Source organism: Elephas maximus, chromosome 1, assembly GCF_024166365.1.
Source record: "Elephas maximus indicus isolate mEleMax1 chromosome 1, mEleMax1 primary haplotype, whole genome shotgun sequence".
NCBI classification, from domain to species: domain Eukaryota; kingdom Metazoa; phylum Chordata; class Mammalia; order Proboscidea; family Elephantidae; genus Elephas; species Elephas maximus.
In genome coordinates, this window is record NC_064819.1 from 153908715 (window position 1) to 153929620 (window position 20906).

The 20906-nt window shown below is 39.9% G+C and overlaps 1 protein-coding gene across 6 annotated transcripts in view; it reads right to left on the reverse strand.

Annotated features, from left to right (window-relative positions):
• BACH2 (BTB domain and CNC homolog 2) overlaps window positions 1-20906 on the reverse strand; it is a 413769-nt gene that overhangs the window by 292249 nt on the left and 100614 nt on the right. For all 6 annotated transcript variants that reach the window (XM_049897348.1, XM_049897383.1, XM_049897374.1 and 3 more), the window contains one exon: window positions 12527-12634. The gene's annotated coding sequence lies outside the window, so the exon portion shown is untranslated. The remainder of the gene's footprint in view (window positions 1-12526; window positions 12635-20906) is intronic.

Sequence of the window (20906 nt, forward strand, 5' to 3'; positions counted from 1 at the left end):
CAGACTATAAAAATGAAGTTTTTAGAAGGACTAAGGAGCACTCCACCACTTGTCTCTTAGTTTGTCGTGCTCTGATGGCTTGTGGGTTGCTATGTGTTGTGTGAAGCTATGACACTGGTATTTCAAATTACCAGCACAGTCACCCACGATGGACAGGTTTCAGCAGAGCTTCCAGACTAAGATAGACTAGGAAGAAGGACCTGGCAATATATATCTTAAAAAAGTTGGCCCGTGAAAACCTTATGAATAGCAGCAGAATATTTTCTGATATAGTGCCAGAAGACGAGCCCCTCAGGTTGGGAGGCACTCAAAATACAAGCAGAGAAGAGCTGCCTCCTCAAAGGAGAGTTGACCTTAACAACATGGATGGAATAGAGCTTTCAGAGCCTTCACTTGCTGATGTGGCACAACTCAAAATAAGAAGAAACAGCTGCAAAATTTCCATTAATAATTGGAATGTGCATGTACGAAGCATGAATCTAGAAAAATTGGAAGTTGTCAAAAATGAAAGGAACAATGAAAGATCAATATCCTAGGCATTAGTGAGCTGAAATGGACTGGTATTATCCATTTTGAACCAGACAATCATACGTTCTACTATCCTGGGAATGACAAATTGAAGGGGAATGGCGTCCCATTCATTGTCAAAAAGAACATTTCAAGGTCTCTCCTGAAGTACAGTGGTGTCAGTGATAGGATTATATCTATACGCCTACAAGGATGACCAGTTAATATGACTATTTTTCAAATTTACACACTAACCACTAATGCAAAAGATGAAAAAATTGAAGATTTTAACCAACTTCTGCAGTCCTAAATTAATCAAACATGCAATCAAGATGCACTGATAATCACTGGTGATTGGAATGGGAGAGTTGGAAAAAAAAAGGATTGGCAGTTGGAAAACACGGCCTTGGTGACAGGAACAAGCCTGAAGAGTGCATGATAGAATTCTGCAAGATCAATGACTTCATTGCGAATATCATTTTCAACAACATAAACAGTGACTATAGACATCGTTGGATAGAATACACAGGAATCAAATCAACTACATCTGTGGAAAGAGATGATGGAGAAGCTCAGTATCATCAGTCAGAATAAGGCCAGGGGCCAACTGCGAATCAGACCATCAACTGCTCATATGGCAGTTCAAGTTGAAACTGAAGAAAATTAGAACAAGTCCATGAGAGCCAAAGTATGGCCTTGAGTATAACCCACTTGAACTTAGAGATCATCTCAAGAATAGATTTGATGCATGGAACACTAATGACGGAAGACCAGATGAGTTGTGCAAGGACATCACACATGAAGAAAGCAAGAGGTCATTAAAAAGAAAGAAAAGATCAGAATGGATGTCAGAAGAGACTCTGAAGTTTGCTCTTGAATGCTGAGTAGCTAAAGTGAATGGATGAAACGACGAAGTAAAGGAGCTGAACAGAAGATTTCAAAGGGCAGCTCGAGAAGACAGTAACATATTATAACCTGGAGTTAGAAAACCAAAAGGGAAGAACACACTTGGCATTTCTCAAGCTGAAAGAACTGCAGAAGAAATTCAAGCCTTGAGCTGCAATACTGAAGGATTTTATGGGCAAAATATTGAATGATGCAAAAAGCGTCAAAAGAAGACAAAAGGAATACACAGAGTCGCTGCACTAAAAAGAATTGGTAGATATTCAACCATTTCAGGGGTAGCATACGATCGAGAACCCATGGTATTAAAGGAAGACGTCTAAGCGTCACTGAAGGCATTGGTGAAAAATAAGGCTCCGGGAATTGATGGAATATCAGTTGAGATGTTTCAACAAATGGATGCAGTGCTGGATGTGCTCACTCACCTGTGCCAAGAAATTTGGAAGACAGTTACCTGGCCAACTGACTGGAAGAGATACATATTTGTGCCCATTCCAAAGAAAGTGATGCAACCATCGAACAATATCATTAATATCACATGCGAGCAAAATTTTGCTGAAGATCATTCAAAAGTGGCTGCAGCAGTGTATTGACAGGGAACTGCCAGAAATTCAAGCCGGATTCAGAAGAGGACGTGGAACCAGGGATATCATTGCTGATGTCAGATGAATCCTGGCTGAAAGCAGAGAACACCAGAAAGATGTTTATTGACTATGCAAAGGCTTTTGACTCTGTGGATCCCAATAAATTATGGGTAACACTTCACAGAATGGGAATTCCAAACACTTAATTGTGCTCATGAGGAACCTGTATATAGACCAACAGGCAGTCTTTCAAACAGAACAAGGGGATACTGTGTAGTTTAAAATTAGGAAAGGTGTGTATCAGGGTTGTATCCTTTCACCATGCTTATTCAATCTGTATGCTGAGCAAATAATACAAGAAGTCGTACAGTATGAAGAAGAACGTGGCATCAGGATTGGAGGAAGGCTCATTAACAACCTGCAATAAGCAGATGACACAACCTTGCTTGCTGAAAGTGAAGAGGACTTGAAGCACTTACTGATGAAGATCAAAGATCATTCAGCCTTCAGAATGGATTATACCTCAACATAAAGAAAACAACTGGACCAATAAGCAACATCGTGATAAATGGAGAAAAGGCTGAAGTTGTCAAGGATTTCATTTTACTTGGATCTACAATCAATGCCCATGGAAGCAGCAATCAAGAAATCAAATGACCAACTGCACTGGGAAAATCTGCTGCAAAAGATCTCTTTATAGGGTTTAAAAGTAAAGATGTCACTTTAAGGACTAAGATGTGCCTGACCTAAGCCAGGGATCAATCCCTGGAGAAGGACATCATGCTTGGTAAAGTAGAGGGCCAGGGAAAAAGAGGAAGATTCTCAGTGAGATAGACAAAGTGGCTGCAATGATGAGCTCAAACATAGCAACAATTGTGAGGAATGTGCAGGACTGGGCAGTGTTTCATTCTGTTGTACCTATGACAGCACCCAACAACAACAACAAGGAGCCCTGGTGGCACAGTGGTTAAGCACTTGGCTGCTGACTGAAAGGTGGGTGGTTTGAACCTACCAGGCGCTCTGCGGGGTAAAGATGTGGCAGTCTGTTCTCCTAAAGACTACAGCCCGGGAAACCCTATGGGGCAGTTCTACTTTGTTCTATAGGGTCACTGTGAATTGGAATCAATTATAGCAATCCGGTAAGGAGGATGATTCCTTAAAGATGTAGAAGGTGAGAAAAGATATGCTATAGTGTCTAGGGACACTTTCTGCTCAGAGCCCAGGGTCCAGCTTTTTGCTAGAGTTGTCGTTGCTGTGAAGTCGATTCCAACTCGTGATGACTCCATGCATGCTAAAATACAACTGTACTCTATAGGGTTTTCAGTGGCTAATATTTTGGAAGTAGATCAGCTAGGCTTTCTTCTGCGGTGCCTTGGGTAGACTTGATCCAACAACTCTTTGGTTAGCAGCTGAGTGTGTTAACTGCCGTACCACCCAGAGATCCCTTGTTGGAACAAGGACTGCCAAATATAAAACACAGAGGTCCAGTTCAGCAGGTCTCAAACTCTCTTCTCAGGACCTGCTCAGATTCTTAGAAATCACTGTTGAGCCTAATGAGCTTTTGTTTATGAGTCATATCTATCAATATTTACCATGTTATAAATGAAAACAAATTTTTCAAACATGAAACACAAGCAAACATCCCAACAGCCATCACTGGGATAATATCATCACGTGGCAGGTAGCCTTCTGAAACACTATACAACATACTCGAGAGAAAGAGAGTGAGAGGGGAAATTATGTCTTTGCATTATTATAAAAAAATTATTGACCTTGTGGGTGGACCCCCTGAAAGGGTGTCAGAGCCTTCCCCCACCATGGGTCCACAAACCACAGTTTGAGAATCACTGATCTAGCTCCAATTGTGTACATCAGTAGTGTCTTTGAACAGGTGCATGGCAGAAAAGAAACAATACTAAGTAAGAGGATGTAACATCCATTTAAAATAATCTGAGCCACTGAATCAAAAGGCAACATCTTTTTCTCAAGCATTTCTCTACTTACTACTGCCTCCAAATTATTACTACACTAAAATGCTGCTGTCTGGCAATATGTCCCATAGGATGACTCGCAAATCCAAATCCCTGATTTGGCCAAAGGCTCTACCTCTATCTTCTATCTGTCTCATAAATATCTTCATCCAGTTGCACCTCAAACACAAAACAGCAAAAACAGTATTTATTTTAAAATGCTTATGTTTTTATTATTAATGAATTATACACATACTTATTGTAGGAAAGTTAAAAACAACAGAAAAATATTTAAATTTTTTTTAAAGAAACGAATACATCCCATGAGCCGCTCTTTGAAAGAACCATTTTTCAACGTTTGGGCAATTTCATTCCAGTCTTTTTACTATGTGTATTTTAAAAATACAGTGAAATTCATATCTTATAATTTTTTATCTTTTATTTTAAAATATTATCTTTATTATTATCAATGTGTGTTTATAAAAGAAACATACATTGCTAAAGAAAGTTTAGGATATACAAGCAAAAAGAAGGTCATACTCTATTTTTATGTTTATCTCCAATTTTTGTTCTATTTACATACTTCTACCTTTAAAAATGAAATAATCAGATTACACATATTGTCATGTAACTTGCTGTTTTCACAAGTTATTTATAATTTTTTTTGTGTCATTAAATATTCTTTCATCACTCCTTAGCATTTTTATCGTATGGCTGTACCATGGTTAAAAATGGTTACTGCCTTTAAAAAAAAACTGTTAGAATAATGTGATGAACACCTTAGCTAAATTTTTGCACACATCCATGGCAGTTTTCTTTCAGTTCAAGTTCTAGAAATGGAATTTCTGGGTCAAAGGTGTGTGCATTTTTGAGGCTTTGATATACATTGTTTAAATCCTCTTGAGAAACATGGTGGAGCCCTGGTGGAGCAGCGGTTGGTTAAGTGCTCTGCTGCTAACCGATAGGTTGGCAGTTTGAATCCACCAGTTGCTTTGTGGGAGAAAGATGTGGCAGTCTGCTTCCATAAAGATTTACAGCCTTGGAAACCCTATGGGGCATTCTACTCTGCCCTATTGGAATTGACTCAACAACAGTGAGTTTTGGGATATGAAAGAGTAAGTCTGATATTTCCATTCAAGAGTAAGTTTTACAAATCCTTGTCAATTTTGTAGGTAGATAGTAAAATCTCACCATTTTAAATTTCTCTGATTACTGGAGAGGTTGAACACTTTCTTATATTGATCATATTTCTTCTTTTCTCAGTTTCTTCTTTCTGTCTTTTGTCCTTCTGTCATTTCCTGTTAGAGTACTCATCTTTATCTTATTAATTAGTTAACTCATTGCCATATAAGTTGTAAATACTTCTCCCAGCTTATCTCTCTTGTCTTTTAAAACAGTCAGAATACTTCTTGATGAAAAGAAATTTTGAGTTTTTATAGTCAAATAAATTATCTTTCTTTATAATTTCTGCACTAGAAATCAATAAAACCAAACCCGTTGCTGTTGTCCATTCTGACTCCTGGCGACCCCTCATGCGTGTCAGAGTAGAACTGCACTCACAAGGTTTTCGATGGCTGTAATCTTATGGAAGTAGAAATTAATAAGGCCTTCCTTATTCTAGGATCATTTAATTTTTACTTATATTGTCACTAGTTTTTAAACTGCTATAGTTCTTCAAAGGCTGCTGCAAGGGAGATTTGGATATTGCCTTCAGAAAATGGCAGTGGAGCCTCATTAAATATAGATTGGTCATTTGGTGTAACCAATGAGGGTGGTCCTAGAAAGGGGAAGAGAGAAATACATTTATGAGTTACCAATTCTTTACACTGCATCCAGTGGCTCTATTAATTTGCCCTCAGAGTATCTGACATTTAACACAGAAAATTTTTTAACATTAGATTTCTGTTTAAATATTCAGTCTCTGGTATGTGATGATTCACCTCACCTTTGCCAGAATGGAAGCTTCAGACTGCAGAAACCTTTGTTTTGTTCACTGACACACTGAAAGCACAATGCAGGGCACATAATATTCACTTGGTAAACATGTTTTGGAGAAGCTGATGTTTTATCAGCAAGAGTTACCCATTTTAAATCCATTGGCATTTCAAGCACCATAACCCAGTGGGGTCAGGTGGGGGAGCTCGGGGTAATGAATTCTGAATGTCCCTGCTTGGTGTTAAGGAGGCGCAAGCCAGAAAAACTCTAAATGAAGACAGAAACTGAATTTTAGCTTTACTTTTTAGTTGACGGTAGAGATACTGATCTGAGAGTAAAGGTGAAACTGCCTCAAACCTGGCACAGTAAGACGTGGAGCTAAATCCTGATAGACTTTCAGAGAAAAAAAAATCTGTTGGGCAGATATTAAGGAAAATGGTGGGATCTACCCACCAACAAAGAGAAAAGATTCTAGTTCATTTGATATTATGGCATTTGTCCAAAGGAATAAAAACCAGATCTGGCTTTATTTGAACGTAACCAGGGAAGAAACAGTTCTCAAGAAGATTAATTTTCACTGTGAGGGGAAAGAACATTTTGTGTAATAACTAAAAAATCAATTATTTTTCAATCAGATGGAGTGTCCTCATAAATTTAAGGCAAAGAAAAGCATGTGACATGCCTTCATGAAAACAATGGCTACGAGGGAGAGAATTTAGTATCAGAATCCCAAGGTTGCTACTAAGGGTGAGAGAGGTTTCAAGGGTTAGTTTCAAACTCTTGTTAGTGTAGTTTTGTGAAATTACATGGTGGTATTTATTGAATGTACCTCATCCTGCCCAATTTGCCTCTACAAAATCCCATCCTGTCAAATTTGCCTCTCATTTGGCTATAGTTTTTTTCTTTTTAAGTAACACACTAAAGTCCTCTCTTTGCAGCATAATAAGGCACAGATAACACAAACTCGAATCACTAATCCCTCCTTTTAGCACGGATTCATAATCTATTATATATAACTTTTTATACATATAAACAGAATGACTAAGAAAGCAGAGATTACAAAGATTTTTACAAAATTTTAAAGATATATCTCAATTAAAAATTTTTTAAATTTTATTTATTTTGTTGTTGTTGAGAATATACAACAAAACATACACCAATTCCACAGTTTCTACACATACCATTTAGTGACACTGATTACATTCTTTGAGTTTCACGATCATTCTAACCCTCCTTTTGAGTTCTTCTTCCCCCATTAACGTAAGTTCACTGCTGCCTAAGGTTCCTATCTAATCTTTTGAGTTGCTGTTATCAATTTGATCCCATATCCAAAAAACCAAACCCAGTGCTGTCGAGTCGATTCCAACTCATAGCGACCCTATAGGACAGAGTAGAACTGCCCTATAGAGTTTCCAAGGAGAGCCTGGTGGATTCGAACTGCCGACCCTTTGGTTAGCAGCCATAGCACTTAACCACTACACCACCAGGGTTTCCTGATCTCAGATAGTTATTAAAAGAGCATAATGTTCAAGGCAGACACATTTTACTAGTTAAGCTAAACTATTGTTTGCTTTTAAGAAGACCAGGAGATAATTTTGGTCTAAGCTTTAAAGATTATCTCAGGGCAATAGTTCATCCAAACTTCATGGCTCTAGGAAGTCTGGAATCCATAAGAATTTGAAATTCTGTTCTACATTTTCCTCCTTTTAATCAGGATGCTTCTATAGAATCTTAGATCAAAATGTTCAGTGATGGTATGGTAGCCAGGCACTATTCAGTTCTTCTGGTCTCATGGCAAAGGAGGAAGTTGTTCATGGAAGCAATTAGCCACACATTTCATATCTTCTTCCTATTCCTGACTCTCCTCCTTCCACTGTTTCTCCAAGTGAATAGAGACCAACTATTGTGCCTTGGATGGCTGCTTGCAAGCTTTTAAGACCCCAGGCACTAAGCAACAAACTAGAAGGTAGAACAGATGCACTAAACACATTGTTAGACCAATTAACTGGGATGTCCTATGAAACCATGACCCTAAACCTTCAAACCAAGGAACCAAATCCCATGAGGTTTTTGGCTGTACATAAGCATCCTCAGCGGCTACTCTTTTTGTTGTTGTTGTTGTTGTTGTAAATTATCTATCACACAACTTTTGCCACTTCAACTTTTTACAGGTGTACAACTTACTGTCAGCTGGGCAATCCTACCCTTAATATGATATTTCCATCACCATTAATTTCCCCTTTCCTCCTCCCCCCAACCCCTGGTAACCACTAATAAACTTTGGTCTCTATACACTTGCCTTTTCTTGTCTTTTTTATATAAGTGAGGTCACACAATATTTGTCCTTTCGTGACTGATGTTTTACTCAGCATAATGTCTTCTATGCAGCATGTATCAATACTTCATTTCTCCTACTGGCTAAGCAGTGTTCCATTGTATGTAGATACCAGATTTTGCTTATCCATTTATCTGCTGGTGGGCATTTAGGTTATTTCTACCTTCTGGCTGTTGTGAATAATGTTGCAATGAACACTGGTGTACAGGTCGCTGTTTGTGTCTCTGCTTTCAAGTTTTTTGGGTACATACCTAGGAGTGGAATTGTTGAGTCATAAGGTGGTTCTATTTTTAGTTTTTTCGGGACCGCCACACTATCCTCCACAATGGCTGCACCATTTCATATTCTCATCAGTAATGAATAAGGATTCCAATTTCTCCTCATCCTCGACATTTATTATTTTCTGTTTTTAATCTTAGCCGTCCTAGTGGGAGAGAAATGGTATCTCGTGGAGGTTTTGATTTACATCTCTCTGATGGCTAACAGCTAAGCATCTTTTCATGTTTTTGGTGGCTATTTGAACGTCCTCTTTGACGAAATGTCCATTCAAATCGTTTGCTCATTTTATGATTGGGTTAATTGTCTTTCTGTTGTTAAGCTGTTAAAGTTTTATATATATTTTGGTTATTAGATTCTTGTTGGATATACGGTTTCCAAAGATAGTCTCCCAATCGGTAGCTTGTCTTTTCACTTTTTTGGTAAAGTCTTTTGATAAACGAAAGTATTTAATTTTTACTGGGTCCCATTTATTTATTTTGTCTTTGGCTGTTTGTGCTTTTGTCATTATATTAAATAATCCAGTGTTAAAAGCTAGGCCTGACAGCATTGCTCTTGCTTGTTCTTCTCAGACTTTTATGGTTTTAGTTTGTACATTTTGGTCCTTAATCCACTTTGTATTTGTTTCTGTGTTTGGCATGACGCAAGGATCCTGTTTCATTTTTCTGCATGTGGAATTCCAATTTTCCGGACATTTATTAAAGAGATTCTTCTTTCCCCATTGAAGCACCAATTATAAAGTTTTTGATCAATATAAAGATTGGAAAGTCAGCTATTACACAAAAGATCTGACGAGCATAAGAAAAGTTGGAAAGATAGTCCTCAAGTCTCCAGAGGGGTAGGGAGAATGAAGACCCTGGGAAATGTGTGCACCCGTAATATGTTTAACATATAAGGCTAGAACACAAAGCCCAGAATGTATAACTGTTAGAGGCTGCTTATAATACTAAAAAGTGAATAAATGTGAGGGTGTCTTTTCCATATAGATCTTAAAAAAAAAAAAACCCACTGCCATCAAGTTGATTCTGACTCATAACGACCCTATAGATCTTATGAGTTATCAGATTGACATGCCACGTACACTGGTCTCACGAAAGGGCACCAGATTCATGATAAGCATTGTTTCCAGGGATGGCCTCTGATAGTTTGTTGTTCAAGAACTGGAACTGCACCCATTCTTGCTGTGTCTTCAGGCCCTGGTACAAGTAGGAATGTGAGGAATGAAAGGTCCCTTCTGGTGGATGACAGTTCACTGGTTACCAGGTCAGCCCTGTTAAATTAGTCAGAAAAACTGCCAAATACAGGCCATTTCTCTGTGCTTTGTCTATGCGTATCTCCTTTGACTGACCCAAAAGAGAGCTATCAATGCCTAACATAATCTGTGCTGGGCCTGGTGATTCCCAGGAATAGCACAGAGCTCAGAGCACTGGGGCCGCCTCCCATCCGGACACCTAATTAAAGTGTTCAAATCAGCTGGAGTGGGTGTGAGAGGCAAGGAGAGGATTACAGCACAAGGAAGAAGAGAGCACACAATTCAAACGTCTCCAACTTTCTAGGAATAAATCAACACAGAAAATCAGTCACACCCACAAAGCTATTCCCAATGTTCTAACTGTTCTAACTAATGAGATGATTCTCTAGTATTATTTGTGTTAAGCAGAGTGGTTTACTTCCCAGAGGGTGACCTACTCTTTGTCTTACGCCAAGAAAATCATAAGAAAAATGTATTTTTTATAATGGTTACACATCATGTTTAATCACTACTTAAAATAAAGCACTCACTGGGCCACTCAACTAGAAGATAACTTCCCAGGCAACAGACACACCTACTGAGACACTTAAAATTTCTGAGCAGTCTGGTTCCCAGCTGTGTGTCAAGAGACAGCCTATAACATCAAGTCTTGAGTTGCCCTGAGAAACATGGGCAGAAGCCATCACAGCAAACTGGGCTTTCCAATGGGAGATTTCTCAAGAGTTGTCTTTGCTTTTCAGTACACCAAACTCTAAATAATAGAAGTCAAGGTTTGCAACAACCCACCCTCCCCCGGGAAACCCTGGTGGCATAGTGGTTAAGTGCTACAGCTGCTAACCAAAGGGTCAGCAGTTCAAATCCGCCAGGTGCTCCTTGGAAACTCTGTGGGGGCAGTTCTATCCTGTCCTACAGGGTCGCTATGAGTCAGAATCGACTCGACGGCACTGGGTTTGGTTTGGTTTGGTTTGGTTTGGACGCTGCCCCTTCCCATCATGTCCCTGGGGCAGAATATCCTGCCCACCTTCCAGTATTCTAAAAGCTCATTCCTCTAAGGGTGCTTAAGAGTAAGTATTTAAGTTAGAGGAAAGATAAACTCAGCATAATGTTTCCTTCTCTTTGGCTTGGCTCAGCCAAAAGAAAACCTTCCAAAAGTTCCTTTCTTTTCTTTTCCTGGGCTTTTCAGATGGAGTCAAGCAGTAATAGTCTACCATGAAACTTTGATCCAGGGAAATGGATAAATGTATAGAGACGTTTTCCAGCATCCCCCCAAAGCACTGAAAGAACACATGGCCCTTCCCACCTTTGAGAAGCAGAACAAATGGCCATGAGAAAAATCACCACTGGAAAGGGAGTCCTTACTAAAAGGATTTCCACAAACTAAAGCCTAGGGATCCTATAATACCTTTTGAAGACCAAATTGCCTAAAAGCGCTGACAAATTCCATCACAACCCACACATAACGCAGTAACATACCTATGTTCGCAGGACTCTGGAAATGTCACTCCCCCGCTTTAAATCCTACAGGAGCTCTCAGGATCTGGCCCTTGACTCCTTCTCTGGGGTCAAGTCTATTCTTCCTCCACTCATACTACACACTCTAGCTCAGTGATTTTCAACCAGGGACAATTTTGCCCAACCAGGAGAATTAGGCCATGTCTGGGGGCATTTTTGTCTGTCATGACTTGGGGGAGGGGGAAGAGATGCTACTAAACATCCTACAAAGCACAGGACAGCCTCCCACAACAAAGAAATACCCAGTCCAAAAGTCACTAGTGTACATGTTGAGAAACCTTGCTCCAATCATACCAAAAGTTGTTTTTCTCCAAGCAGGCTATACTTTTTTCATATGCCTTTGGGCCTAAACATAGACTATTATTTTTTCCTAAAATGTCTTACCTTTCCTTCTCTGCTCAGAAAGTTACTACTTATCATCCAGGATCCAACTCAAAATATCACTTCCTTTATACTGTCCTTCCCCAGAGCTGGATGCTCCTTCTCCTATGCTTCCAGAACTTCTGGTACAAACCTCATTAGAACGACCCAAAATTGTCACCTGCCAAAGACAAAGCCCAAGCCTTAATCTTCATTTATCTCCAGAGTGATCATTTGGTAATCAATCACTTCTCGTTTAATCCATCAGTGAATAAATGGAAGCACTGCTGATGCACCTCAGACTCTCTTGCAAAAATGTCTAAGGAACAACAGTCTCCGCAATATATATAAAAAAAGAAAAACCAGAGCAAATATTTCTCAAATTCTCATGATGGAGACAGCTGCTACAGTAAGCACTGGTACATGTATTAACTCATTTAATCCTTACAACAACCCTGTGAAATGGGTACTACTATTATCAAGAATTTTACAAATGAGGAAACTGAGGCACAGAGAAGTTAAGCCACTTGAACAAGGCTACTGAAGCTACTAGCTGGAAAAGTTGAGATTCAAATCCAGGTAGTCTGGCTCCAGAGACTCGATATTCCAATAGTCATGCCAAGGCAGTTATATTAACAAATCAACGTTTCCATACTCAGAGCACTCAAGCAAACAAGTGATGCCTCAGGAGGATTATACAACCATATAGTGGCCACTGGCTCCTGTGACCCTGCCTGTAAACATGGCATGCCTGGGATCTGACAACTCTCTAACATCTGGGATGTTTCTGGGAGGAGAAGCATCCTCCATGCCATGAAAAGACATTATGCAACCAGGAAAATCACGGTACCATAAAGAGAACACAAATACTGATCCTCAAAGTACCTCTTACCTTGTTCATGCTGCAGGGACTGGAGTGAGAGATCAGACATGTCACGATGCAAGGCAGCTCTTGAAGATTCTCCTCGTTCCTGGAGCCCTCACTTCCTGAAGCAGACAGCTGCACAGAGAACACAAAAACAGAAGATGTTCATCAGCTGGTGCTCAGAAAGACACAGAGCAGTCCTTTTTATAGTGAACTTTTTACCATGATGGCAATGATCTGTGCCTAGCACTGTCCAATATGGTAGCCACTAACCACATGTGTCAGCGAAAGAGTGGAAGACCCACAACTAGATGGATCGACACAGTGGCTGCAACGATGGACTTAAACATAGCAATGACTATGAGGTTGGCGCAGAACCAGGCAGTGTTTCATTCTGCTGTACATAAGGTCGCTATGAGTCAGAAGTGAAACAATGGCACCTAACAACAACAACCATATGCAGCTATTGAGCACCTGAAATAGTTGAGTAGCAACTGAGGGGATGAATTTTTAATTGCATGTAATTTTAATTAAATTCAAATGTAAATAGCTACATGTGGCTACCTACCATATTGGGCAGTGCAGGTCTAGAGAGTCGAAACAAGAGTATTAGGGTCAAGAGAGAAGAGGATATTACATGCTCAGAGTAACTGCAGATACACAAGGACAAGAACATTCATCCATTCAAGATCTATTTTTGGAGCACTTAGGAGGTGCCCTGTACTAAGGAAATAGTGACCAGTAAGCCAGATAGACCAGTTACTCACGAATTTCTAGTTGAGGCTTTGACCTCCCTAGAAAGGGAAAGGAATTAGCTACCTACTAAAACCTACTGAGTGCCAGACCCAAAGAAGCATACAAATTTATGCTGGAGCCTGACTGTATCACTGGCAGGGCTTAATAGGCAGAAACTTCCACAGTGCTCCTTTGGACATGTCACCAGGAAAGACCAATCACTAGAAAACAACATCATGGTTGGTAAAGCAGAGGGTCAGCAAAAATGAAGGAAGCCCTCGATGAGATGAACTGACAAAAAAGTGGACTCAAACATACCAATGATCATGAAGATGGTTCAGAACCTGGCAATGCTTTGTTCTACTGTACACAGGCTTGCCATGAGTCAAAGCCGACTTGATGGCAACTAACAACTGGTTCTTGGATCCACCTGAATTACATCTTAAAGTAAAATGGTTTATTATATGTTTTTGGGGTTCTTAAACCATCAAATACTAAGAAAAAAATAGAAAAAAAAAACTTCAACCATTTCAATAAATTTTTAGCCTTTTCTTTTGAAAGATATTTAAGGGTGGATTTGATAAGAGAACAAAACATTGAAGGTCCCTTATAATCACCTAATGTGTGTGTGATTTATTCAGATTGTGCCTAAGAAGGATTTATAAATGTGAACTTTCCTATAAAGACTGGAACTGGAGGTTTACCTGGAACTGCAGTGCTTTTCCTATTGAACATTTTTCTATGTTGCTATTATTTTATAACTAAAAATAGTATATATTTTTTATTCTTTAAAAAGCACTATTGTTCCACTAGCCCACCATAATCACCTTTAGTTCTTAGTAATTAGGCTTTGTCCACTAGAGAAGGTGTCTAACCCAGGGGCAGGGCATGTCTGCTAACTGAGTTGAGGACACGAGCAAGCTCAAGGTCGTATTCTCCATATTTGCATCTTTCACCACGAAGAAAATGGTTTTGCAATGTATTTTATATTCTCAAAAGGTAAACTCCTACCACCCCAAACACACTACTACTATTCTATGAACATAATATTATTAAACTCCTTTTACAAACCGGAAGATAGGGAGAGGAAATTGCAGATTATTCCCTGGCTATTTGGGACACATAGATTCCAAAGACAACAGCACGTTCAGTCACAGCAGCAACGTATTTTAACTCTGAGTTACCACATGGAGACACCCTGGAATTCTGACTTCGCAGCAGAAATAAACCCAAACATCCTCATTGTACAGGATGCCTGGGTGATCATTACTTCAAAGTCGGAAAATTCAACGTCTAATTCAATAAATTTTAAAGTGACTGAAAAGAAATTAAAGATATAAATTTCACTCTGAATTTCCAGAAGCGGGTGCTAATGAATTTCAGACTTTTAAGGTAATGCTCTGTACATGTTGTTTCCTTTCCAACATAGGTATTTGGTTCACTTAAAAATGAATGCCCATTTAACTTAACTAGGGAGCTTGCCCAAATGCCTTGCAAGAATGGCTAACGTCACAATTCCACTCAAATGTACACAGTGGTAACAACACAGGAAAGGTGGGTACAGAAGATAATAACAGACAGACAAGGATTCTTGAAGGCAATTTCCCCAAGGAACCCCACCCAGCTTCAATCATGCTACAATTCCCATTCCCTCAGAATCTGGGTATGTAGTTCACACTAAACTAATTATGGATCTTCCCTTTATGTCATTTTCAGGTATTTTGGTTCTACAACCCAGTCAGACTAAAAACTCTTTGAGGGAAATATTATCTACAAAGAAAGCTCTTAATAAATATTTTTGAATAGATTTTTTTTCTTTGCTCTCACTCACACAGACTGAGATGATGCAGGCTCTCAATGTAGGAGCTTAAAACCAATGTTGATAAAATATTGTTAAGAACTTCATACAGCTAGCTGTATAGTACTCAAAACTGTGAGGTGCACTTCTATGTGAATATTCTCGTTTAGTGCTGCTATCAGTCTGCGTGGTAGTTTTCCTAACTAGGAAACCAGACTAAGAGAGGCAAAAGAATTCTTCTTGGTCATGCCGTAGTAAGCACTAGAGCCTGGACTCTGTTTCAAGATGCTTCTAAATAAAACCTATGTAAAGACCACAAATAAAGAGTAACTCAACGGCAGTGGGTTTTTTTCTCCCACCAACATAATTAAAATGAATATACACCTCAAAGATAACCACTATTTAAAAAATGCCTCACAGAACAGATGGCAGTTTTAGAAGTTGGGGTCAGTTCACTTCTGGACAGCAGCTTTAAAGGTTGGTTTCATTCTATCGAGTACTTTCAGTCTGTTTCAAAACAGAATACCTGGTTATTTTGTTACCAATTCAGTTCATAAAGAAGCTTAGAGAAATTCACAACTTAAAAAAAGAGACTGCATCTTAACTATGAAGCACTAGGAAAAGATGTCAGAGTTACCATGATGGAATTAAGGGTGTTTCCTATTTCTTCTATTTTTCAATGTTTCTGTAATAGGATTCTATTATTTAGTTCCCCAACGTGTCTGTCAGCTTGTCGTACTGTGGGGGCTTGTGTGTTGCTGTGATGCTGGAAGCGATGCCACCGATATTCAGATACCAGCAGGGTCACCCATGGAGGATAGTTTTCAGCCGCACTTCCAGACTAAGACGGACTAGGAAGAAAGACCCAGAAGTCTACTTCTGAAAAGCATTAGCCAGTGAAAACCTTATGAATAGCAGCGGAACACTGGCTGATAATAGTGCTGGAAGATGAGCCCCCCAGGTTGGAAGGCACTCAAAAGATGACTGGGGAAGAGCTGCCTCCTTGAAGTAGAGTCGACCATAACGATGTGGATGGGGTCAAGCTTTCAGGACCTTCATGTGCTGACGTGGCATGACTCAAAATGAGAAGAAACAGCTGCAAACATCCATTAATAATCAGAACCTAGAATGCACGAAGTATGAATCTAAGAAAATTGGAAATTGTCAAAAATGAAATGGAACACATAAACATTGATATCCTAGGCATTAGTAGCTGAAATGGGCTGGTATTGGCCATTTTGAATCAGACAATCATATAGTCTACTACGCTGGGAATGACAACTTGAAAAGGAATGGTGTTGCACTCATTGTCAAAAAGAACATTTCAAGATCTATCTATCGTGAAGTACAACACTGTCAGTGATAGGATAATATCCATACACCTATAAGGAAGACCAGTTAGTATGACTATTAGTCAAATTCATGTACGAACCACTAGGGCCAAAGATGAAGAAATAGAAGATTATCAGCTGCTGCAGTCTGAAATTGATTGAACATGCAATCAGGAAGCATTGATAATTCCTGGTGATTGGAATTCGAAATCTGGAAACAAAGAAGAAGGATCGGTAGCTGGAAAATATGGCCTTGGTGATAGAAACAATGCCAGGGACTGAATGAGAGAATTTTACAAGACCAATGACTTCTTCATTGCAAATACCTTTTTTCACTAACATAAATGGCAACAATACACATGGACCTCACCAGATGGAACACACGGGAATTAAATTGACTACATCTGTGGAAAGAGACGATGGAAAAACTCAGTATCAGATTCAGTCAGAACAGGGCCAGGGGCCAACTGCGGAACAGACCATCAATTGCTCATATGCAAGTTCAAGCTGAAACTAAAGAAAATCAGAGCAAGTCCACGAAAGCTAAATTTATGATCTTGAGTATATCCCACCTGAATATAGAGACCATCTCAAGAATAGATTTGATGCACTGAACACCAGTGACGGAAGACCAGACGAGTTGTGGAATGACATCAAAGACATCATACATGAAGAAAACAAGAGGTCATTAAAAAGACAAGAAACAAAGAAAAGACCAAGAAGGGTGCCAGAGGAGACTCTGAAACTTGCTCACGAACGTCGAGCAGCTAAAGCAAATGGAAGAAATGATGAAGTAAAAGAACTGAACATAAGATTTCAAAGGGCGGCTCGAGAAGACAGAGTTAAGTATTATAATGACATGTGCAAAGAGCTGGAGATAGAAAACCAGAAGGGAAGAACACGCTCAGCACTTCTCAAGCTGAAAGAACTGAGGAAAAAATTCAATTGGCATTTCTCAATCAGAAAGAACTGAAGAAAAAATTCAAGCCTAGAGTTGCAATAGTGAAGGATTCTATGGGGAAACTATTAAATGACGCAGGAAGCATCAAAAAGATGGAAGGAATACACAGAGTCATTATACCAAAAAGAATTAGTTGATGTTCAACCGTTTCAAGTGGTAGCATATGATCAGGGACCGATGGTGCTGAAGAAAGGAGTCCAAGCTGCACTGAAGGCATTGGTGAAAAACAAGGCTCTGGGAATTGACGGAATATCAATTGAGATGTTTCAACAAACGGATGCAGCACTGGAGGTGCTCACTCGTCTATGCCAAGAAATATGGAAAACAGCTTCCTGGCCAAGTGACTGGAAGAGATCCATATTTATGCCTATTCCCAAGAAAGGTGATCCAACCGAATGTGGAAATTATAGAACAATATCATTAATTTCACATGCAAGCAAAATTTTGCTGAAGATCATTGAAAAACAGCTGCAGCAGTATATCCACAGGGAACTGCCAGAAATTCAGGCTGGTTTCAGAAGAGGACGTGGAACCAGGGATATCATTGCTGATGTCAGATGGATCCTGGCTGAAAGCAGAGAATACCAGAAGGATGTTTAGCTGCGTTTTATTGACTATGCAAAGGCATTCGACTGTGTGGATCATAACAAATTATGGATACCATTGAGAAGAATGAGAATTCCAGAACACTTAATTGTGCTCATGAGGAAACTTTGCATTGATGAAGAGGCAGTTGTTTGGACAGAAGAAATATTAATTGGTTTAAAGTCAGGAAAGGTGTGCATCAGGGTTGTATCCTTTCACCATACCTATTCAGTCTGTATGCTGAGCAAATAACTGGAGAAGCTGGACTATATGAAGAAGAACAAGGCATCAGGATTGGATGAAGACTCTTTACAACCTGTATTATGCAGATTACACAGCCTTGCTTGCTGAAAGTGAAGAGGACTCAAAGCACTTGCTAATGAAGATCAGCGACCACAGCCTTCAGTATGGATTGCACCTCAACATAAAGGAAACAAAAATCCTCACAACTGGACCAATAAGCAGCATCATGATAAATGGAGAAAAGAGGGAGGTTGTCATGGATTTCATTTTATTTGGATCCACAATGAACACCCATGGAAGCAGCAGTCAAGAAAGCAAAAGATGCACTGCATTGGGTAAATCTGCTGCAAAGGACCTCGTTAAAGTGTTGAAAAGCAAAGATGTCACCTTGAAGACTAAGGTGCGCCTGACCCAAGCCATGGTATTTTCAATTGCATCATATGCATGTGAAAGCTGGACAATAAATAAGGAAGACCGAAGAAGAATTGATGTCTTTGAATTGTGGTGTTGGTGAAGAATACTGAATATACCATGGACTGCCAAAAGAGTGAACAAATCTTTCTTGGAAGAAGTGCAACCAGAATGCTCCTTAGAAGCAAGGATGGCGAGACTGTGTCTTACATACTTTGGACATGTTGTCAGGAGGGAACAGTCCCTGGAGAAGGACATCATGCTTGGCAAAGTACAGGGTCACTGCAAAAGAGGAAGACCCTCAATGAGGTAGATTGACACAATGGCTGCAACAATGAGCTCAAGCATAACAACAATTGTAAGGATGGCGCAGAACCAGGCAGTGTTTCATTCTGTTGTGCATAGGGTCACAATGAGTCGGAATCAACTCGAAGGTACCTAACAACAATTACTTAGTTAACTTTTTAATCATTTGAGAAGTTGGATTCTTCTAGAATTGAACAAATGGAAAGTACAGATGCCTTTAAAGGGTACCTTGAGAAAGTCAATCCCGTAAGCCAATGTGTGACTTCCATCCACTGATTCTAGAGTTGTTTCAACTGACAACAAAGCCTGTGGCTAACCGGAGGCTTCCAAAGGGTTAATGAAATGCAAGTTATCTTTCCAGGTGAGTAGAAGAAGTACCTATGAAGAGGAAGGTGCAGACAAAGCAAGTGTAGGAAGAAGAAATAAAAAAACAAAGAAAGAAGAAATTTAAAGGGCTGGTGAGTCAACAAAGACACCCAGACAAAGGTTCAACAATTTGGCCACATGTCCCTCACCAGCCAGGCCCTCACCTCTGAAGGGACCAAGAGATTACAGGCTCCATGTCCTGTGGCTTCTCTAAGATCATATACACTCCCTTGGCTTAGCTATCATCAAGTAGGAGTTGGAGGAAAGTTAAGACTGGGCCTACCTGTTTCACCACTATTTATTTACCTCAACCTCAACCTACCACTGAGGAAAGTCTATTATGCCTGCATCATTGCTAATGTGGTATAGAGGTGTGGTGAGAACAGCATAAGCAAACTTTTTTTTTTTATTTTCCTTACTCCATGGAGAAGCTTAAAAGTGTCAGTGGCAGTTTTTGTGTGTGTGTATGTTATGCTGTTTCTTGACCCTTGAAAACGCAACAAATACTTTTTGTGAATATAGAGGGAACTATGATGAGATGGGCTTTTCTCCTGACTCCAACTCCCACCCCAACCAAGATCCTCATTCTACTATGAAAAACTGGAGGCCTCTATAATAGAACTCAAAACTGGATAGCTCAAACATTCCTATGGGAGACTGGCCAATAAGAATGAACAGGTGATTCTTCACAGTGTGAAAGGACTTTAGATATAATCTACCCTGAGATCAGTCTGTCGAATGGTCTCTTGTCTCTCCCCTCTACATCACCTTATCCAGAAGCCCAGAGACCCACACCAGCTGGTGGGGAAGGAATAAGTGAGGTAATTAAAAGACCAACAGACTCTGGAAGAAAAAAGGTAAAGAAGGCAAGAGGACAAGAATCTAGGGGAAATTCTCTAAAAGCTAGGATTTAGGAGCTTGGGCAATCAGATGAACAGGTGAGAGAAATCTCTAGTTTCCTTCATCCTGTGGACTTTTTATGGGTTGATGAAATTCACATGACTCTGAATTTAAGTCCTAACTGAATCTTCACTTGAGGTCCTTGTGTAAGGTCAAGACCATTTTATTACAGACATACAATCCCTCCCTTCCACAGTACGGGGCATGATGCTAGGATTAAAGGAGCCAAGGGCAAAGGAACAAAGTAGCCCCTGCCTCCCCTGCACACATATACAAAAACACACACACACCTCACAAGTAGCTGGCCCATTCCTTTCTTCTTGAAAGAGAGTCAAAGAGGACCAGTGCAAAGCTCTCTGAGTAACTTCTTGCAGGTCCTTCTCCATCCTCAAGTTACAGCAGACATGTGGCTCTGGTTGTTTAGGACTTGGGTGTCCTTGCAGCCCCCACATTTAGGCAGCAAATATGCCCTAACATGGTTCTGCCTCAAGAGACTGAGCAACGTTTGCCATCCTACTTTGTTCCCCTGTGCCTGCCTTCACAACACAGAGTGGAGAGTGTACTTCCTCAATCAGAGGATGAGAGCCTCGTCCCATTAAGAACCATCAAAAGCTTTCTTCCCCGAAGAGAGGGTCATCATTGTTGTTATCAGTTGCTATTGAGTCAATTTCAATTCATGGCAACCCCATACGTGCAGAGTAGAACTGCTCCATGGGGTTTCAAGGCTATGACCTTTCAGAAGCAGAGTGCCAAGCCTGTCTTCTGAGCTGC